At 39.5% G+C, this 16,740-nt stretch overlaps 1 protein-coding gene across 1 annotated transcript in view; it reads left to right on the top strand.

Moving 5' to 3' along the window:
• Window positions 1-3,740: 3,740 nt before the first annotated feature.
• The window catches only part of dchs1a (dachsous cadherin-related 1a), a 168,120-nt gene continuing 155,120 nt past the window's right edge, over window positions 3,741-16,740 (top strand). The window contains exon 1 of the mRNA XM_017708591.2: window positions 3,741-4,040. The gene's annotated coding sequence lies outside the window, so the exon portion shown is untranslated. The remainder of the gene's footprint in view (window positions 4,041-16,740) is intronic.

The following is a 16,740-nucleotide window of genomic DNA, read 5'->3' as shown; positions in this document are numbered from 1 at the left end:
CAATGTCACTTCAGCAGACAAGCTTGTTATATGTCTGTCCAGCATTGGAGAGAGACGAATAGCAAAAAAAAAAAAAAAAAAAAAAAAAAAAAAAAATATATATATATATATATATATATATATATATATATATATATTTTATAATTATATTATTTTATTATTTACTTTGTTTCAACTGGAATATAACTATTCATTGTATTTTTATTTATATATTTATCTTGTGATTTTTAACTGTAATTATTATCAGTATATCCCTTTTTCTGCTATTTATTATATTCTTATTTTATTTTTCATTATCTTTTTTCTCTTTTTCTTATTTTCTATGTCTGTTATTATTTTTTAGATAACTAGATCTCAATGAAGGCTAACATTAGCAGGCTAGCTAGCTGGGGATGAGTCATTACACTTATATGTATACCTATATTTGAGTCACATTAACTAAAATGCTCAGTGATTGTGGACATTTTAAACTGAGCCCAATGACATTTTCAGCAATAAACACAAACTAAACCATCAAATAACATTAATTACATTGAGTAGACTGCCTATCCAAACTGAAGCCTCCAACGTTTAAGGAAATTAGAAAGTGAAACACTTTTATTACTAAGCACATTTACAGTCATTACCTGACATTGACTGAACAGGCTAAATGTTGAACTTTAGGTGTTCAGCAGACACTTCACTTTATGGACACACTCTAGAACAACTATACCTGGTTTCCTTATAAAAACAGTTACATAGCTTTTCAATATCTTAGCTGGAAATCTGCTCAGTCTCAACTTCTGTTCCTGGAACAGGGTTCTGGTGCATTCTGGCCCATTTCTGCCACAATTATATCTATTTTTATTTTTATATAAGTATTTTTATTCATATTTAAAAAAAAAGTGTAATCAATTCAGGATGAAGTGAATCACTTTTCTTTATTTCAAGGTCCATTTTGTCTCTGGTCTTTTGCTACTGATATTTAATGCAAGAAATATTTCAAGTAGTAGGTTGTATAAAGTAGGGTCCAATAGTCTGACTTTACCATCAACAACTGTTTCATTTTCATCATTTATCAAACTATATTAAACACTGTTGTCAAATTACATTTCTCAAACAGGATTATATACTAAGAGTTTGTTTCCTGGAAGTCAAAATGTCTGTTAAAGCTTTAACCCTGTCTGGCATCAGTTTTACAAGATTCTGGAGAAATTGCCAGTCTACATCATTCCCTCATCTATTTTTTTGGTTTTGTTGTGAAGAAACTGGGATCTGGTGAGCGTTTTCTGAAAAAAATTTGTCCCAGTTTTACTGTGTTTTGAAGAATACTTATCCACTGAGTAAAACTTATGGGCTGGCTTCCCAGACATGGATAAAGACTAGTTCTGGAGTAAATAACAGTTCCGATGGTGAATCACCACTGGAAACTTTTTTAGCCTTGGGTTAGCATTTGTCGAGGTCTAGCCCCATATTAGTTTTTGACAAATAAGTTAAAGACACTTCCTAAATGACCCAAACATTGGACCCCACTGCATCTAACAATCCTTCAGTCACTTGGGCACACGTGTATATCCTATAGGTATAGAATTTGGTGCACATATTAGAACTTTGGTCCAGTTCATGAGCAATTTTGAGCATGAGGGAGGAACACAAAGAGGAACCAAGAGTAACAGAAAATTAGGAGCATGAGGAGCAAACAATGAAAGGAACCATGACTAAAAACAACAACAACAACAAAAACCCAAAACTATCTACGAGCATGAGGAAGAACCCATAACTCTAAAAAAGCTCTCTAAGGGCATGAGGAAGAACCACTGTATGGAACCATTACTCTAAAAGAAAATCTCTCTTAGGACATAAGGAAGAACCAAGACTCTAAAAGAAATCTCTCTAAGAGCACAATGAAGAACCACTGTGACGAACCAAGACTCTAAAAGAAAAGCTCTCCAAAAGTATGATGAAGAACCAAGGTGAGAAACCAAGACTTTAAAAGAAAAGGTCCCCGGAAACACGAGGAAGAACCACTGTGAGGGACCCTTACTCTAAAAGTAAAACTCTATAAAAGCATAAGGAAGAATCACTGGGAGAACCATGGCTCTAAAAGAAAAGCTCCTTAAGAACATGAGGAATCACCAAGAGAGGAACCAAGACTCCAAGAGCATGAAGTAAATCAATGAAAGGAAGCAAGACTCAAAAGGAAATGCTCTCTAAGAACATGAGGAAGAACTGCAGAGAGGAAGCAGGACTCCAAGAGCATGAAGTAGAAACAATGAGAGGAACCAAGATTCAAAAAGAAAAGCTCTCTAAGAACACGAGGAAGAACAGCAGAGAGGAAGCAGGACTCCAAGAGCATGAAGTAGAAACAATGAGAGGAACCAAGACTCAAAAAGAAAGAGCTCGAGGAAGAGCCACTGAAAGAAACCAAGGCCCAATCCCATTTCTTATTTTACCCCTACCCCTTGTTTTTGAGTTTCACCTGAGACAGAAGGGGTAGTGGTTGAAATAAAGAAGAATTACTTCATTAATAGGCAAATAGAGCTGCTCTGTAGGCGACCCTGCCAGTCTGCAGTGATAGCAGAGGAGGATAAAGTTCAGCAACATCATGCCTTCAAAGAGGGGATATGTGACAATTATTTATTATCACCCACCCCTAATTCTTCTGTGATATGAAGCTGAGGTCAGCTATTTGCCAGCTTCTTGTTTGAATTTTCCAATTCCACCTTAAATGGCGCAGCAATTACGATACCTGAAGTGCCAGAATGTAAGCGCTGTACTATTTAAGGTGGAATGGAAAATTGAGCTAGTTAGCTACAGAGACAGGAACATAATACTATGACTACTACTTTATTTGTAATACTACTTTTTGGTTGTTACAAAGAAGAGGACCATAATACATTGAAACTATTTTAAACTAAGCCATGGTTAGCAAATTTTTTAACAGAGAAAATTTGCAAATTTCCATATGCAGATTTTTCTTTTTTTTGCAGCCATCTTTTCTTTTTTTCTCTCATAATACTCCATTTGGAGGGCCATGTAGCCCTAACACTTCACCCTAACCCTCTATCTCAACATAAATTGGAACACCCTACCCCCTGAATGCTCAAAGGAAGGGGTAGGGCTAATTGGCAGTAGCCAGGGGTGAAATGGGATTGGGCCTATGTGATGTTCCTCACTCAGGCTGCTGTCCTATAGGATTAATCCACTCTCCTGCAGGTTAAAAGCTAGTCTGTTACCCCATTGACTGATGAACACTCAGATAGAAGGCTACAGGAAAAAGATCCTACGAGTTAAAAGATCTCTCAAAAGTCTGGAGGGTCCACTGACTGTGTGGGACACACACACAACGTTAGTTACTAGAACATGATGTGGAAGACGTCCAGCGTGAGTATAAGCCAGGATTCCAGCTTCAAAGAAGAGGTTAGGAGTTCATGCAAGGTTTGGCAGTCACGAAACTCATTACAAATCATGACAAAAGCTCGAGAGAGAGGAGAGCAGAAGAAAAAGATAAAGCAGAAAAAAACATTTCCCTCTAAAGTAGATGGGGGGCACCAAAGTCTGCTCAAAAAAGAGTCAGACTCGCTCTCGCTTGCGTCCTATCTGGCGCCCCCTGTCAGCGGAACGAGGGAACGCCACTCCGCTCCTCCACGTGGTGAATAAATTATGCAGATAGGTGTGGGCGGGGCTTTGCGTCTTGTTTCACTCGCTTGAAGTCCGGAGTGCAGAGTTGGATGCTGCAGCTGCTCCTCACCAAACCTGGACGTTGCTTTGCTTACACTTACAGACTTCTCTTTGGGAAACTTGTCCAGCGCTTTTTTGGCTCGTGCTGAGCACATCTGGAGACGCACACAACGCGCATCTGGAGTGTTTCTGACAACACACCGAGACCTGGACGTGGAGATGGATATCATTTAAGTGGATATTGACCCGGCATCTTCTCTTTTTCGTGGGTGTGCCGCTCTTCTCTGAAGGAACACAAGGCTCTCGTTGTTCTGGTGCTGTCCACTGTTTGGAAGTCCAGCTGTGTGCGCACGCGCGCCTTACTCCAACAGCAGATGACTGTAAGTTTCTGTTTAGTTTACAAACGTGTATTTTGCTCGTGCTGCTGAACCTGCTGTCCTTTCATTGAAATGCACGCAGTTCAGAGACGTGGAGTTTTGCTGATTGTCTGCAGTCAGAGGTTTGTTGCGGTGTGTTGGTCTGTAGGTGGACTAGGTGGCCTCGTCAGTGGGCTGCAGATTGGAGGCTGGAGGCTTCTGGCTGCTCTGTTTCATTGAGGATTGTGTCTTGATGTGCAGTTTGTTGTTACTTGTTTGCTTTGAGTCACTTACTCTTTATTTGGACACCCCTAAATAGGTTGTCTATAGATGTTCAAGCCATTAACAAACTATCCGGTGTTCGGGTTAGGACCAGGGTGAGGGTTAAGATCAGAGATGTCAGAGAGGTCTACAGTGGGCTATTCAAATAAAGTGTTAATGATTTAAATGTGTACATCTGCTTCATGGTAATAAAATGTATCACACCAACAGAAATGTTGCCAAAAGAGAATGAACAGAAGACGGTATATTTTAGTCATTTTGGGACCGATGTACATATTTGAGTCAAGTTTTTTCTATGTATGAAACTTTTAAAATGCTTTGAAGCAGTTGAATGGTGTTAATTTTGGCTTTGGGTGAAGTTTGGCTATAAAGTAGTTAAACTGATCAGCTTAGGGTTGTGAAACCTTTACAATCCAGGATGCATTGGCATTTTGGAAAGCTTTTACAGTCATTTCAGTATTTGTTGTTTTTGTTGTTGTTCTTTGTAGATTTCTCAATCTGTTGCAGCTATACGTTTTCAATAGCACTATTGGACCTGGTGTAGTTTGTGGTAAACCAGACTATCACATTACAAAGATGTTGGGACACTACACACTCAATTAAGAATTAGAATGACTGGTCTTATGACTTTCATTAGGCTTACAATAGTTTACAGCTGTAAACTGTCATGATTGTGCCAATAGGCTTTGTGGAGTATACAGTACTATGCAAGTCAGCAACTACCCTTACTTTATTACATTTCCAGTCAAATGGTCCATAGACATTATTCATTTTTCAGTGTTAGAAAAAAAGCAGGAAACATATGAAATATTATTTATAGTATTTAATGTGTCCAATATTTACCTTATTACATATTGGACACCTAACAGCTTCTATTCTTTTCAGGTGACTCTCAATTTTTCATGAGAAATCTGCAGTGATATTTTTTCACACCTCCAAAGTTCAGTGTTAGAAGTTTGTTGCATTTTCTGCTTCTCATGATCCACATAATCCTAAACACATTCAGTAATGTTGAGGTCTGGACTCTGGGGTGGTCAGTCCATAGTTCTGAGAATACCAGCAGCTTCTTAGTTTGATTTTGTTTTTTTTTTCCTTTTTGTCTTGACAGCTACACATCCTTTCAGACTCATAGTGTCTATTGTCTTCTCACAGTGGAAGGATAGACAGAAACACCTATGGATGTTTTCAGATCTGAAGCAGCTTGACTGTCTCCTCTCTCTCAGAGATAAGAAAGTGCTGTTTGTCTGATGGGGACAGTTTTGGTGGTTTACCAGGTCTTACATGGTTGTTATGAGTCCCATTTTGCCTGTAGCTTTTAATCATTTTTTTGAACTCCCAGTTTTGGAGTCAGAAATATGTCCTAAAATATGAATAACTCGTTGGCCATTTTGACTGGAAATAAAACAAATGAAGGGTGGTCTCTGACTTTTGCACAGCGCTGTAGATCTGATTTATAGCTTAGGCCTGCTGGATGAGAAACAGATTTTTTTTTTTTGGCAGGTTGGGTGTTTGAGAGTGGATTGTGTGCAGTAGCAGTGTGTACTCTGGCCTCCCACTGCTTCCTCTGAGTGTTTTAAATGTTCAGTGTGTTCCGTATTTTGTTTCCATATCTAAAATAAAATTCAGAATTGCATTTCAGAATTTTTTAAAGGGGGGGTTGCCAGGCTAAACCTAACAGGTCTATGAGTTTATGTAAGTCATAAAATTGACTAAAAACATGACATTGGCTACTTAATCACAATTACAATAAGTAATATTTAATGGTGTTAAGTGCTATCCCTAATTTTACAATTCCCATTTGTGACTTTTATTTGAAGGTCATCCTTCTGCCCAAGGTCTTCTGTCTCATGTGTTTTAGGTTATTCTTGGTGTATTATTTTTGAAAGCCATCCACCTTAAGGAAAACAAATGTGCAGTAACGTTAGCTAGAGATCCATTTCATTTATTTAACTTGATTGACACGGCTGTGCATATAGATTCGTTCTTTTCCGTAATGACATTCTTTTGAAATTGGTTCATTAGTGGAATTCTTTTGTTTGCAGCGTGCCAGTGCTGTGCTATTGTATGGTGCCTTGTCGGGGCTCCTTCAGGGCACATTCCTAATCAGCCTCCGAAGGTTACTATAATTAATATTCATTATATTAGCAGTGCTGTGCTCAATCACCGTGAATATGTTTCTTAGATTAATAAATTCAACTCAGTGCAGTTGATTAAGAATTTGTCAAATTCCTCATTTATTAGGTATACAACTACTGATTGCTAGGCTACTGTTTCCTCCTGGCCTTTTAGGCTTGGGGAATACTAGAAAGGCCAGCACATCCCTGATTTATCTCCCTCCACTCCCACCAGGCTCATTTGTCAAATGCCAATATTTGTTGCTCTCTTGTTTTTCAGGCTTTGTGATCATAGGCTGGTTGATTCCCTCATGACCTTAAAAGCCATCGTCTAGCAAATGGGCCTCACTGAATCATTTATGTGATGATTTTTTTAAAAAGTAGAATGGTGTGTTTGATTTCAAAGAATGGCAAGCAGATTGCAGCACTAAATCAAAGTTAACTCTATGAGGAGACAAAGCCCACTCGAGGAAAGGAGTTTAACGCTTGAGCCATTTTTTATTAGTTACCAGACTGAGCGAAATTTATAGAGTTTACAAAGAAAACAGGCAAAGATTTGATGTTCAGCTCTCAGACAGAACTGATTGAACACTGACTGGCTTTCAAGACATTCCAGGGATTAGGTCATCAGACACTCTTGCCTATTAGATTTCAATTAATTTCTTGACCCTTGCCTAGGCCCGGGTCGAGCAATGGACTGACAGAATTTGGTCACTGCAGACGGAAATGACCATCCAACTTTACATCACTGTTGATCTCATCATTTTGGCTCCAAACTGAGACTTTGATGATGAAACAATCTGATGATCTTTGCTCTACGGTACATAGCTTCATCCTCACAGGTATCTACTGAAGCATTCTTGTGATCAAGCCTTACAATTTTGGAGCATCTGCTTTCCAGAATACTTAGCATAGATCCTGGCCAGTGGAGACTGGGTGCCAAAGGGCCATTGCCCAAAGTCTGGCTTTCTCGTTAGACACTGCACACATGTTTTATACAGCCATACTGAACCATGGCCCATAGCTTAGGAACAGTGTCTCTACCCAGCCATTGGCATTTATTGTCCCATCATCATCAAACCTGGGGCCCGAGACTGCAGTCCAAAGACCATTTCCTCTGCTGCTTTTCTGCTCTGCAATGAATCAAGATATATCGCTGAGTGTATTTTTGGAGCACAGCAAGTGTTCCTGGACAAAGGACTTAATATGATAGCTATCAAAGCAACATGTGTGCTAATTATATCACTCTTGTCCTAAGGCACAGGCCTAAGAAACAAAGTACTTCCTACATGCATGTATAACATGCTGGTTTTGATGCACACAAAGTTTTGATTTACTATCAGTAGATGCAACCGCCGGAAGGTCTTGTGCTCCATATGGTTACGGATATGCCGGACACGATACATCTCTTAGATACGGCCTGTAAATGGCAGCGTCCAGGCTGTGTCCTGTTAAAGCTGCACACAGTGAACTTCATATACTCCGTGCTGAACTCCTCCACTCTCTGCCACCAGATGTTTCCAATCACCGCAGCGTAACCGAAGCTGTGTCAGCCGGTGTCATGTTCAAAGGCCCCAGCGGCACGTGTAGTGCCTTGTTTTTTTTCCAGTGTGCGCGAGCCTTCCTCTACAAACAGTTCAACAAACATGCACGGCAGGTCGGTGGCTGTGGGAAAGAGACGATACTCACTTCTACAGCAACACCTCCAACTGGAGAACAGGCTATGATGGCATGTGCTGTTTCAATCTCAATATGATGACTCAAGAACTTAGTCATCCTCACTGCAGGTCTACACTGGAACAATATAATGTTTCTTCAGGGCCTTCAGTGTTCGAGACAGTGTTTTTCAGTAGGGTGTACAGAGCAAAAGTGGGACTCTTTTTAGTAGATGCTCCAGGCTTTCAAATTATGGCAAAACAAAGATGCCAGGCCAATGAAAACAAATGGCAAATGATTTGCATCCTTGTGATAGTTATATGGGCCAAATGATGTAAAAATGTTATGCCTGATTCAATATTGATTTCATATTTATATTTCTTGATAGATACTTGATTGATTGTCAGTTGGGTTTTGAAAAAGTTTATACAGTTGTGTTATTTCAACCATGGTGTTTTTTGTGTTCAGTCTCACCAGCTTAGCATATTAAAGTACTATAGGTAAATGTGGCTACTAGCTGTCCAAAGCTTTGCCCTACCATTGCAATTATGAGTTTGAATTGTGGTAATGCTAAAAAAATAACGGTTGGGCCGTGTTACTTACTCATGAAAGTTACATTTGGCCCTGTCACACAAACAGCAATGCAGCATAAAGCTTATTTTTCCAACATTACCTGACATCCCACTTTTGCTGAGCTTGCCCTAATAGTCACTACTTATAATGCAATTAAACAAGAGCAACAGCAAGTGCAGTACAATATATTAATTATGCTACAACACAACACTGCCAGACTAGGTTCAAAGCCCAACAATAAATATAACACCATAAACATGCAGGACATTGCAGACAGTATGAGACCTAAATAGAACCACTGTTTCAAATTCTTAATTGGGTCATCTCCGCTCATCTGTGTATTTACCACAGGAGTGCATGCTGTATGTTTTTCTTGTGGCCTTTTGTGTCACTGTGGACCTCCATTCACCCTCAAACTCATCTCATTTGCCCCAAAAGTGGTCCCATTTGCCCAAAACACATATCATTTATGACATTTGGCTGACGCTCTAATCCAGAGTGACTTACAATTATCATGTTGGCTGAGACTCATTTCATTTACCCCACAATTGTCTCATTTTCTGTGAAACTCATCTTTTGTACCTCAAATGCAATTTGACCCATAACTCAACTCCAACCCAAACTTATGTGATGTGCCCAAAACTAAATTAAGACTAAACCTGTTTCATTTGTACTGAGCTACTCTTACGTGCCACAAAACCATTCGATTTTTTCCAAAAAGTGTCTCACTTGCCCTGAAAATGCCCTTTTTTGCCCCAAATCTCATGCAGTTTCATCTGGTTTACCCCAAATTAATTTGATTTGCCCCAAATTATCATTTGTATGTGACTGTAAAATGTAATCCTGCTTTCTGTTGAACTTTGGCTGACATGTTGTAAAAAGGTCAATATTTGTAAATAGTTGAACTGTATTAGATTAAATTAATGGTTTGTAATTGACATGACATGATCCAGCTGTGCCGAGAGCAAGAGGTGTTTGTAGATCCTCCTGATACTCCATTAGTGCAGATTAAAGATTTGACATGTGGCTCCTTTTGTTGAGTCTCCAGCCTGCTGCTCTAGATGTGCTGCCTTGCTCAAAGGTTCTAATAGAATTAGGCAAAAGTCATAACACGAACAGAGCAGCCACGAGTGCTGCCCTCTTTGAATTTACTTGTAGCAGAATGAAATGTGAAGGAAATATAATAATGGAATGAGTTTGTGTACGCTGGCGACCTGTCCAGGGTGTATCCTGCCTTCCGCCCGATGACCGCTGGGATAGGCTCCAGCACCCCCCTGCGACCCTGAGGGAGAAGCGGCTTAGAAAATGGATGGATGGATGGTTGGATGGAGGTTGTATATGATTGAGTGATTATATAAATGACATGTTTTTGGGCTGCCATCATGCTAAATTAGTTGTAAAATGGGAATGCTAATGGAATTGCCCAGCAGCAAGCTTGGGCTCATTTCTTAATTTGGTGAATTTTGAGGGGTTTTTCTTTGAGGTCTTTTCTTCAGCCTGCTTGGGCCAATCTTTTGTCTTTGCCTCATTTACCCTTCTTGAACAAATGAACCTTGGAGAAGTGCTAAACTTACAAGCAGATTTCGATCGTTACTGCACTCAAGCTTTTAAACATAAGCTCCAGTGTTGAAGTCCGAGGTGTTGGTGAGACGATCGTGGACATCCGCTAGTGGGAAGATTTCTGGACTAAAGAGTGAATGCAAGCACTCTGGCCAGCTGCAGTTGTTTTGATTTTGGCAGGATGGTAACAGTGTTTGACAGAGTTCTTTGTTTTGGCTTGTTTAGATCAATTTTTTTTTCTCTGTCAGCGCTTTGGCGCAGTTCTGTGAAACAGAGCTGCTGGCCAAAGAAGGAAGGCATCAGCACTTGTTCAGAGATATTAGAGGTGTAAAAGCAAAATTACAGGGCCACTGGGTTGTTGGGGTCATTGGGCGTTAACAGGTTAAAAATGCCCATTAGATGTTATTGGGGTGATGCTTTTAAGTAAATACAGCGGGGCTGGTTTCACTTTAGTACCGTCAGACTTCATCAAGGCAGATATTGTGGCATTTACAAAGTGAATGTTTTCTTTTTCTTTCAACTGGGCCATTTTCTATAATTAGGGACCACATGTGCTTTGTCATCTTGGCTATAAGGTCAACCGCATGACCCAAAAGTAGGAGTGAGGAGGGAAAGTTGAAAACATTGTCTCCATTAATCATCCAGATTTTTGTAGTAACACAACCACTATATAACTAGAAACAACGCTATAAAGCCAATATCCTGAGGCTGCATGCCTTTTAGCTGTTTGCCTAGTCATCACATTCATTTTAATGGCTTTTTCTGGTTTATGAATAGATGGTATTAGTTTCTTTGATCTCTGAGCCTTTTTATCTTTTTTAGGAGACGTCCATACATTTTGTTTTATGTATGTGTTGATCCTACTCCTACATAGGAACCAATGCTAGTTTTGGCTTGAGTAAGGATGCTGCTAAGTCACAGAAAATGAGATCTGCTTTAAAAATAGCCTCAGAAAACAGGGTTAATTCAACATGAGCCAAATTAATATAGATAAATCCAACAAGTGCATTAATAAAACTACCGGTGAATGAAGTGAATGAGTTGTTAAGTAATATTTACCTCAGCAAATCCAGTGCTGTTTGAATACCTGTTTTACCTCTTTTGGGATGTTTTTTTCATTTATTATTGTAAACTGTGACCAAATTAATCCAAATGAACAGTCACACCTCTGGGCTGGGTGAGTACCTAATATCATCAAAGTATGAATGCTGTAAGCTACTTTCAAAGCCTTGGCAGCAGCATAGAAAGCTTGCTTTTCCAAGCATTCGGAACTCCCTCGGAAAACACTTTGATCAGTGCGGCTGCATGGTGCCACTGCAGCCCCCTGACTTTGAAGGGAAACCAGGAGTAGTCTCCTCATATCATATATTTTAACAACGTATTAAATGCAAGAATAAGAAACATATTTTGGACAGAGAACAGTAATGGCCTGGCTTCACTTGACGCAGGGCAAGTCGAGCATGCCCTGTGGTGGTCTGCTACATCCATTAGTGAAAGGAGCAAATCTAAAATCCAATCCAAAAAATCTGATACAGCAGGGGGTGGTTCTGTTTTTGATGGGCAGTAGCTGGTGGTATGGCCTCAATGTTTGAATAAAAACAAGTCATTCCTGTTGTATTCTTGTCATTGACACCATTGACTGTTTCATTATGACTGCTGGTTCATGGTAATTGACCTTTCCATGCTTTGCCCAAAATTATGTACTTGTAATTTGTAGTCATCACTACATGAGTGATGACTTCTATATTCATCATTAATGAGTCTAGTTTTGATTAGCTACAGTACTGTAGTTCATCTCTGTGGAAGGGCATTTTAAACTGGAAACCATCTAGTGAACACCTAAATCCATTAGGGTGAATAGGTTAGCACTGTAGTTGAATTGGTTCGTTGGCATGGCAAAAAGTGACAAACATTTTGTTCCCTTTTTTAAACCTAATATTTACTTTTGTATGTGGTTGGATAGAGTGATGGATGGATTGATAAATGGATTGATGGATGCATAGGTAGATGGATGGACGGTCATGTACTTTAATGGATAGATTAATCGATGATGGATATCTAAATAGATGGATTTATAGCTAGATAAAATGGATGGATGGATACAAAGATGGATGGACATGTACATGAATGGATAGATAAATAGATGATTGATAGCTGGATGGATGGATGGATAGATGGATGGATGGATACATAGGTGGATGGACTTGTATATAAATAGAGAAATAGAAAATGGATAGCTAAATGAACGGATTTCTAGCTAGATAAAATGGATAAATGGATGGATGGAGACATAGATGGATGAACATGTATATAAATGAATAGATAAGTATATGATGGATAGCTAGATAGATGTATTGCTTGATGAAATATATAAATGAATGGATGGATTGTTGGATCTACAGATAAATGTACAGACTGATGGATGGATGGATGGATGGATGCATAGATATATGGATAGATATACAGATGATGGATAATGATACACAAAATACACCAGTGCAAGTAACATGAAAACAAGACATGAGAGTGCAGAAGACAATAATATCAAACTGAAACAGTTTAATTCAGTGTTATGTGGGATAAATTAATATAAGTTTCACGGTGTGTGTGTGTGTGTGTGTGTGTGTGAGTGTGTGCGTGTGCACGTGCAGGCTCTTGCTCTCTGGTGTGTGTAAGAGTGTTTCCGTATGTGTGTGTGTATATCTCAGTCACTGTGATGCTGACAGACTGAAATGAGCGCTGGATTCCCATATGCACAGGGCAGCCTTCCAGCAGACCCCAATTACAATGCAGCAGAGCCAGAGAGGGGCAGGCCAGACTGTGTGGAGCCCTCCAGCTCACACACACTCGCACACTCGCGTCCTGTCACCACCACTGGGTAGACAGACCACCACAATCAGGCACACAGCATGCACAGGTCTGTCACTCAAGCACACCCATATGCACACATAGACACACACACTGTAACTTATTTTATATATGCAATAAACACATAGAAAAGTAAACACTAGGGAACCAAAACTGTATAAATTTGGTCCTACAAATTAAACAATTATCTGAGTGATTCATAGCAATGAAACAGCTAGTAGTGTAGAAGGACTCACTGTTTGCACATGTTCACTGTAAAACTGATGTGTAAAACAATTAAAGAAACCTAAAAAATACTTTGTGATAATAAGCAGTTTAACAGGCTTTCCTGAACTCAAATAAATGCTTCGAGTGAAACAAAGTAAATGATCAAAAACAATCAATACCCTGTTCCACTTGTTATAGTATACTTATTCACTTTAAAATCTCGTCTCTGTCAAACCATAGCCTTATTTTCCAAAATGGTAAATTAACAGTAAAAGAAAAAAAAACTCTTAAAGTTTTAATATAAGTTAACGTAAACATATTTAGTTCCAAGTATTTTTCTGTTTATAGATAGATGATAGATAGATAGAACTGTATGGATCCTGATGGGAAATTGCAGTGTTTCAGTAGCAAGACATATAATTGCACATAAACTTACATATACTATGTAGAAAAATACAACATCTAAATAAATCTACACATAACTTAAAGTACAAGAGAAATAAAATAAAAGTATGTCTATTTACATATTTACAGGGCATATGAGACAGATGTGTTGTATGTTGCATATTATAGACATAACTAATGCTGAGTTGCATCAATATTGTAGTGTAAAGTAAAATGCATAGTGAAAGTGTCATTTTAGTAATTGTTGTGATATATTGCACAGTATGTATTCATCGTAGAGGAGATACAGAGATGTGGTTCAGCACCATGCAGACAGCAGGAGATCAGTACTGTCTTTCTGCTAAGGTGACTCATTGTGGAGCCTTTTAGCAGTTGGTAAGAAAGATCTCACACATTGCTCTTTAACAGCGCAGCTGTAACTTTTGGCCACTGAATGTGCTTCTCTGTTTATCCAGTGTAGCATGCAGAGGGTGTGAGGTGTTATCCATTATAGCTTACAGCTTGTTGAGCATCTTCTGTTCTGCCACAACCTCTGAAGAGTCCAGCTTGACTCCTACAACAGAGCCAGCTTTCCTAATAAGTTTATTTTGTTCAGAGCTAAATGCAGGCACCAAAAGACCTCTGCCTCCTCTGGAAGTAGAGACTGGTTTGGCCTCTCAACGATGACTGGTAACAAGACAGGTTTGGACTTCGCTCCGTAGGCTTACTGATGTTTAGCTGCAGCTGTTTCAGCTTACACCAGTCAAAAAATCCTTTACCAGATTATCCATTAATGATGAAATGTTCAAACTGTGTAAAGAACACATATAGCAGTGGGGAATCATGACTATAAGAGCAAGGGCTGAATGATTTAGGAGAAAGACTCTTTATGAATTTTGTGTCCAATGTTGCAATGCTGGGCGGCACGGTGGCGTGGTGGGTAGCGCTGTCGCCTCACAGCAAGGAGGGCCTGGGTTCGATTCCCCGGCCGGGTGACCGGGGTCCTCTCTGTGTGGAGTTTGCATGTTCTCCCCGTGTCTGCGTGGGTTTCCTCCGGGTTCTCCGGTTTCCTCCCACAGTCCAAAGACATGCAGTCAGGCCAATTGGGTGTGCTAAATTGTCCCTAGGTGTGAGTGTGTGAGTGACTGTCTGTGTCTGTGTGTCTGCCCTGCGATGGACTGGCGACCTGTCCAGGGTGTATCCTGCCTTCCGCCCGAAGACAGCTGGGATAGGCTCCAGCTCCCCCCCGCGACCCTGACGGAGAAGCGGCTTGGAAAATGGATGGATGGATGGATGGATGTTGCAATGCTGATTTAAATTACAATCATTTTCTATAAGTTAAGCTGTAGGCCTGTTTTGGCCATGAAGGCAGCATATCCACTTTTTCTGGCTTCAGGTTTGAATGCTGGATGCAGTGCGTCAGACTGCCAGTTAGCTAGGGTTGTGTTGTACTTAGCAAATTATTATTTGGTTGCTTCTAATTGGTTCACAAGGTCCAGGTTATTAGGTTTAATGTCCACACCTTTAAAAATTGCACTGTTTTGAATTGAAATTTTGACATAAAACAATCTGGGGTTCAGCACTAGACCTTGGCATTCAATTCAGGGCATACATGTCATTAAACTTGGTCTAGAAATGAAAAAAAACCCACCTTTATACTAATGCTAAATTCTGTTAGCCTCCTTATTGGATTTCTCATAGTATGTTAACACCAAGGTAACAGGTGCACATGTACATATTTTCACTGTTTTGTATTAAACACAGACATTTGATTGGTAAGACAGTTGTTGTTTTTCAGTTGAAGCTCACAGGAGACAAATATTTTACCTTTTCTCTTTCGGGTAAAGAGCTCTGGTGCAGGACTGCTACTGTTTTCTGTTTCTAACTGACTGAAACCTGGATAGACCTGAGGTCATTTTCAGTCAAAGACCTATCTAGAACTTCCAAAAGGCCTAGGGTTCAATTTTTCTGACTGCATTGGTCTCACCCATTGTAAATCAGAACTCATTGTTCACTCTAGACCTTCTGGAAGTTCTAGATATGTCACTGAACAAAAATGACATCAGGGGTGTCCAGGTTTCAGTCAGTAACATATCGAACTTCCAGAAGGCCTAAAGTGACATTTTCTCACAACATTGGTCCCAACTATTGTAAATCAGAACATGACTGGTGTGTTCAGTGGTCACTTGCTAATTATTTTGATAGTTCATCTAATGTGCAAGACCTTCAGTTCAGCTCCTGAAGTCCTAACCACCTGGAGAACTCACTTGGCAGTATCTACCTAGATACCATTGAGAAAAAAACATCTAAATGAGCTGTTTTAAAATCTTAAAACTTTTGCCTCCAATCAAAACTTAAGTGTACAGTATTGCTACAAAACCTGCAGAGTTTAAATGCAACAAGCATGACGATCCTCTTAAACAAAAAACAGCTAAAAATTACAGACGTATATTTTTGATTGCCAAAAAGCGTTGAAGACCATTAGGATGCCCCCCTGATAAACAGAGCTTATTCTCATGGATAAGGTGAGTTAAGTATATTCCATTATGCAGAGTGTACCTGCAGTAGCTTGTTTAGTTACTCTGGATGATCTATTTGTAAGAAGCCCACATAAAATCATTAAAATAATCTCTCTGTGCTACAGCAAATCACACAAGTTCAACTTTTAGACTGTTTTTGGGGGGAAAAAAATGTTTGAAGCAAGTCCTACAGGAGCCACAGGAGGGAGCTTTGCATGTTTGCTCTAGTTTGGTTTCAGCATTAAAAAGAAGTGAGGGGGGAAAAGCCTTTGTGCTTATTCATCATTCTGTTTACATTTTCTGTATTATACCCAGTGGTCATAAATTTGTTGTTGAATGGCAAAGCACTAAAATTACTCTGTTCTGCTGATTGAGCATGTCACACAATTATTTCTGATTGCCTGTAATGTATTTTGTGGGTTTGTATGGCACTGCAGATGGTGATAGTTTTTCCCTAAAAGCCCATGTGTCATCAATGTTTATGGAGAGTTCTGTGCTCTATGAATTAAACTTCATTTTCAGGTGCTGAATGAATTATTCTTTGCTTTCATATTGAAGGAA

Source organism: Pygocentrus nattereri, chromosome 17, assembly GCF_015220715.1.
Source record: "Pygocentrus nattereri isolate fPygNat1 chromosome 17, fPygNat1.pri, whole genome shotgun sequence".
Lineage (NCBI taxonomy): Eukaryota > Metazoa > Chordata > Actinopteri > Characiformes > Serrasalmidae > Pygocentrus > Pygocentrus nattereri.
This window is presented reverse-complemented; position numbering and strand designations above follow the sequence as displayed.